Source organism: Hippocampus comes, unplaced genomic scaffold, assembly GCF_001891065.2.
Source record: "Hippocampus comes isolate QL1 unplaced genomic scaffold, H_comes_QL1_v1.1 scaffold229, whole genome shotgun sequence".
Classification (NCBI taxonomy): domain Eukaryota; kingdom Metazoa; phylum Chordata; class Actinopteri; order Syngnathiformes; family Syngnathidae; genus Hippocampus; species Hippocampus comes.
In genome coordinates, this window is record NW_017806060.1 from 156550 (window position 1) to 162970 (window position 6421).

Below are 6421 nucleotides of genomic sequence, written 5' to 3' on the forward strand. Positions count from 1 at the left end.
TTTTGCCCACCGCTCACTCCCCCCCCCCACACACACACACAGCGAGAGTAGATTTACGGGGAAATAAAAAGTTTCCTTATCTGGGTCCATGTACGATTACGCGGTCTACATTTCAAATGCTGGCAATTTCACACGCTCCATTTAAGCATACAAAGAAACACACTGTGCAACAATTTTGTTACAGTTGAAACACAAAGATATGTCTTCAAAAGTTTTTTTCACAGCAGGGACTGGGACTTGTTGTCATGCTGGTGTCTATCTAACATAATATAATGCAATATAATATAATACAATATAATGTAGCTTGGGAGATGATGGAAAAATAGTCACCATTATATGTTGTAAAATTTTATAAGTAATATTTTGCAAAGTATTTTTTCCAGGAAAAAAAATTCCCAACCCCAAAAGTCCTATTTTTGCTTATAATCTCTTTTTAATTTATTTTTTAACTATTTTTTCAAAGAAAAAAAAAAACTCTGGAAAATTTGGGGGAGGTTTGTCCTCAGAAAAAATACTTCCAAAAGAATGTGGCATTTTGTTCAAAAAATCCCTTAACTTTGCAGGTTTTTTTTTGCCCCCATTATTTTTTTCCCACCAACCAGAACTGTATTAAAACATCATTAACAACATCAAGAGCAAATCATAGGACATTAGCGTTGCTTGATGTTGCCTCTTTTTCTTCGTTTACATGTTGACAAGATGAGTCGATTTAAAAAAAAAAAAAAAAAAAAAAATACACCCACTGGAAAACGATTGAAAAAATAAGACGATTTAAAAAAAAAAAAAAAAAAAAAAAAAAAAAAAAATCGTCATCTGGAAGATGAGAGCTAGCGTTGTTTGTTCTTCTGTCAGTGGCATCTCATCCCCTCACCCCTGCCCTCCACCTCTGCCCCATGGCGTCGTCGGGCTAATCAGGGCCAAAGACAGGAAGTCGCTCCCCCCCTCCACCCTCCGCCCCTCGCCGGCGGAGTCCAGCGACCGCTCGTTAGCGCCGCGCCCTCCTGCGCTGACCAGCTACTTTGTGCTAATTAGTGGCCAACGTGAGCCGTGGACATGCCAGGCCGCTGCCAGCAGGCCCGTCACGTGCCCTCGACCCGCCATCTCATTCCTGTCGACCGCGGGCGACTCGTGTCACGCGGTGGGGGAGAGGGGGGTTATGTCGTCCCTCCCCTCCTCTCCCGCCAAAAATCTGAATAATGAAGTGCAGCGCGGCAACATGATTGCTTGTGACACACCTACTCTGCTAATTATTGCTCTAAGGCTAAAGTGCTAATGAAATGAATGCAGCCCTTGCCCCCCCCCCAGCCCCCGCAAACATTAACATAATTCATTGCTTCAAGTGGCTCACATTCGGCACCCACCAAACACAAATAAATGATCATCTTCATGGTGGAGGCTGCACATTTTGAAATTTATAAAAGGATGACTCCCAAAAACCTTTTCCACTGAAAAATATTTTTCACAAAGAATGTCATTTTTGGAGAAGAAACAAACATGGCTAGGTTTTTTTTTTTTTTTTTTTTTTTAATTTTGTTAAAAAAAAAAAACTTTACAAGATTTGGAACATATCTTTTGAGATTTTTGTTTAACACTTGTTCATTTTTTAAATAATAAGTGCTGCTTTTTGTAAATAAATCGATAAAATTTTAAAAAATAAATTAATTAAGAAAAACACGTAAAATTCTATTTCTTTTTCATTTTTTTCAACAAAAAAAAAATCTTGGCCAGAAATAGCATCCGGCAAAATGTCTTGAAATGAGTTGGTGTAGTAACACAGCCACTGTGCTAATTATTGCTGTGAGGCCAAAGTGCTAATGACATGAACGCAACCCCGCCGCCGTCGCCACACGGGTCACATGACTCGCAGCGATGGCCCACATTGAGCAGCCACCAAAGAGAACCAGACAAGCATCTTAATGGCGGCGGCTTCTTCATGTTAAGCATTAGCCGGTGACGGTGATGATGATGGCCGCCCGTTATGATGATGATGATGATGATGGTCATTGTGGGCCATCATGTGCGCTACATCTGTCGCCAAAGTGGCAACATTAAAATGTTTTTATGTTAATAGATGAAGTCAGCGCGAGATCACTCCGCACCAAAAAAAAAAAAAAAAAAAAAAAAAAGCCTCATCTAAATGCCGAAGCTCATCACGCCCGCTTTAAAATAATAATTGCTTTCTTCAATGCAAAATAAGATACTTTTCCAATATGAAAAAAAATGTCACTCTATTATGGACAAAACAGTACCTTAATATGTCCACTGTTCCGAATCGTATCCTGCTTACACTGACACTGATGTCGACAAAAGAGTTCCATGTGGTGTTTGCGGTCTGACTGTTTTATGTGAATCCAAATAATGTCAAGTGAGGGAAAAAAAAAAAAAAAAAAAAAGACAATCACGCAGGCGGCTGCTCTTTGCCCAGCGAGTAACATCAACATGGACCGGACGCCTGTCGCCATAGCAAATCTTTCATTTAGCCGCTGTTAGAGCCTCCCGTTTCATTTGGTGTCAGGTGGGCGCGTATGCCCGCCGCGCCCTGAATCAAAACAGCAGGCCGCCGGCTTGTGACGCTCTGACCTGCGCCGCCGCCATGAATACATGCGAGGCATCAACGCGGGCCGACTGCGGCGCCACGTCGGCGCGCCAAATAAAAGGCGCGCAAACACCGCGGCGTCGCCGGCATTAGCATGAGGGAGGCAAACGCGCCATTAGCGGCGGTGCGTGAAGCGAATGGCGAGTTTGTCATTACGCCGCTCGTCTCGCTCGCCGTGGCAGTAATAATCATAAGGAAGACGAGGCGGCGGGCCAACGGGCTAAATGGCGGAGGAGCAACAAAAGAGCCGATTGCGGATGCTGAAATCGGCTTGATGACAAATGCGCGTCGCCAAACCGGGTTGCCAGAAAAAGACAACAGGAAGTCCACAAAAGAAATCATTATTCACGTCAATAAATTGCATTTTTGTTAGTTCAACGCAAAAATCTGATTAGTTTTTGTGTACTCATTTTTGCCTATTTAGTTTGCCATCTAGATGTGCTGGCAAAAAAAATACAAACGAAACATGAAATGTTGATTGAAGCATTACAGATTATATTGAACCAACAACAACTCATTAAATGCTCTTTTTTTTAAATGTATTTATTTATTTTTTTGAGGGTGGAAAGAACCACCAAATGGTTGACTTCATTCGGGACATCTAGGGTGCTGCTTCCTAAACGGGCTGCATTAGACTAATGGGTGTCATGAATTCACGCCCATCTAGTTTGCTGCCTAAACAGGTTGCGCTGTTCAACACTTTGTGTGGAAAAAGTTAATATAACAACACTACGTAAAGTCTATTTTTTAAGTCAACATTTTCTTTTTGTTTGGATTTGTAAATAGGCCTCTAGAGGAGATATGAAAATCAGACCTAACTAGTTTTCTGTCCAAACGGGCTGCAGAGACCAACACAAAGGGGCAATTCGCTTCAGTCTATTTTTTTCTGCCATAAAATGTGCATTTTTGCATTCAGAAGAATCCACCAGAAGGTTGTATTTATTCAGCAAATCTCGATTGCTGCCTATACGGGCTGTCATAGAAACCCAAACATAAAGCATTGTTTTAGTTAACTTTATTATGCTATTTTTTCATTTGTCCTTCTACATGCGGCTATGCAGATGAAAGTCATGGCGTCCATTCGTGACATGCTAGATGCTAATGGAGCCTAATTAAGGAAGTCCGCTGCTTAGAGGGAACGTGATTTGCTAAAGAGGGGCATCGCCCCCCCCCCACTCTCCCCCCCGGCCCTGTGGCCTGATTGCCGAGTGTGGGGCTAATGAACGCCAGGCGAGGCCGTTGGCTGCCACAGGAACGAGCCAGCCGCGAGGGACAACCATGGGTGGGATGGCGGTGGTGGGGTAATGCCAAGATACGCTGCATAAACGGGTAGTCGCGTGTACAATTTGCACATCTATGCTGCCGGAGCTAATCAACAAATGGGCTAATCAGTGCTCTGTGACCCTTTTTTTGTTTTTTTGCTTTTCGAGATGGTGCAACATTCATCAGTCACTTCAGGACCATATTGTGTGCCACCTAAACGGGTTGCAAAATTCCACATGAACTCATTTATTTTGTTTGTTTGTTTGTTTGTTTGTTTTTTTTTGTCAGAAACGTCTCACAAATCAACTAACATGTGACTTCTAATAGGTGGGAATGTGACTGATTCTGTGTGTGTGACTGAAAAATTACCGGATTCTCCGTTACATCCGTCTGTGTCACGCTTGACTGACGCCAAGCCACGCTAATTCTTGCTAATGGACCTGAAACCTGTACAACAGAGCCACTGAAGTGTTCCTGAGAAAACAAAAGAGGATCGACTTTATTTTCAAATAAGCAGACGCTGTGGAGAAGTACATTGGTGAGTCAATGAATTTTATTTTACATTTCTTCTTGTCATCTTATTTCGTTAGTATTAAATTCATGGTAACGAAATAAAATGACAAAGATACAAACATGTATCAAATAAATCTGCTCACCTGCAATTTATAATGGCGCATTGTAGTCACCTTCGTGCACGAACGTTGGTTCAATCTCAGCTGTTAGTCAGTTATTAGTTAGTCAGTTATGTCAGTTATTTGCTGTTGTATCGCCGATTTTCAAAATGCAAATGATCTGTTGACTTTATTTTCCAAGAATAGTTTGCTTTGTTATTGTTTGGTTGGCGTCTTATATGAAACTGCGACGTTGCGCAATTTATTGGACAGACTTGTTTAAGATCACACAGCGTAATTTGGGTGGCATTTTATTTCGTATTTTTAAATCATCTTTTTTATTTTTGACTGTCTGTAAATGTAGTTTCCTGCTCTTAATTGTGAATGCATACTTGATGGTTTTAAATGCTCCTGAAATTAAGTGCTGCTTGACGAGCCGAAACAGTGTTGTGTTCATGTATGTGACGTCACTGAAGGCCCAAGGTTGAAATGCACGGCCCGCCACTGGGACCCCTGGTCTTGACAGCGCCGGTGCAGTTCACGTGTCGATCACGTGATGTAACGAAGAACCACACTCACCGACACGTGGTTTGCTCTGTGAGCCGGACGCATACGTCGACGCATCGGTGTCGCTGGACCCATCACTCCCAATTGGCTTTTTGACGACATGGAGAAAACACGGAGAAGACTCGCCCCTAACCGGGAGCACCACCGACAGAATGAGAATGCTCAGGTAAGTAATCGTCCATCTTTGTCGTGAGGCAGGTACCCGCGAATGCGAGTGTCCAGCTTGTCCTCGTAACAATCTGCGTACTGAACACCGAAGGACTTGTTACTCGCGGCGTAGTGTTAACTATAGGCCGTCAATTGATTTTAATTTAAAGCTGCTTTATGTAGGCTAATGAAATCTAATGACCTTGGCGGTGTGGATTTGGTTCATGAAGGCGGTGATGGAAGTTTTTCATCAACGATGTTTTTTTTTTTTTCAACACGAAGAAACGATGGCGAACTAAAACCACGCACATGGTTTTTGCGCTCAGGCGATTACGGCAAGGCCGCTCCGCGTTGTCTTTACGCGGTTTGTATTTCGGCAAAAAATAAGACCGAAATTGTTAGTTTCTGTACTCATACCGAATTGAAATGAGTAGACAAATGAACCAGTGCTCTGGCTCACTGTATTATATTAAACTAGACAGGTTTAGTCTAGCCCGAAGCCCCGAAACCATTTTTTCTCGAGAAAAATGTATTTTTTTTTTAATTAAATACCGAATGAATGAGGCGGATTGCAGGCCAACGCGAGCTGTTTTACTGTGTTTTAAATGCCAGTTGCTTAGTTTCACAGAACATCCGAAGCGTGTATCCAACATGAGTTTTATCATCACAGGTTCAAATACTACTCTGTAGCATTTTATTTATTACTATCATACTTTTACTATGTTTACAATTTCTTGCAGCCAGGCGTGAGTTGGAAATCAGCCATTTTGTTGCACATTAAAGACCTTTTAAAGTAATTTCTGCGCATTTGTAAATACATTAAATATGTTGGAAGTAGTGTTAATTTTAATCAGCCATTTTGACATGGCGTCATTTTTTAAGCCCAATTTCAGTCATGCTCAAATTTTAAAATCATATGTAGTCAGCCTCATTCCGTTTTATTTAGTGAAGTTTTAGTTGACTATGAGTCAAGCATTTTAATCTTTATTTTTATCCAACAAAACAATTTTATTAATCTACTTTTAGCGATCAAAACCCCAATATTTTAGTCTGGACAATCATTTTACCCTTTAATATATTTTGTCAGTTAATGATATTGAACATTTCCATGTTCATTGACATTCCATGAATGAAAAATTTGGTTCAAGTTGTTTTGAAATTGTGCGTGGCATATTCATTTTAGTTTGATTTAGGGGAATGAATTCCTTACGTTTGTTTTAGTTTGCATCCATGTGTA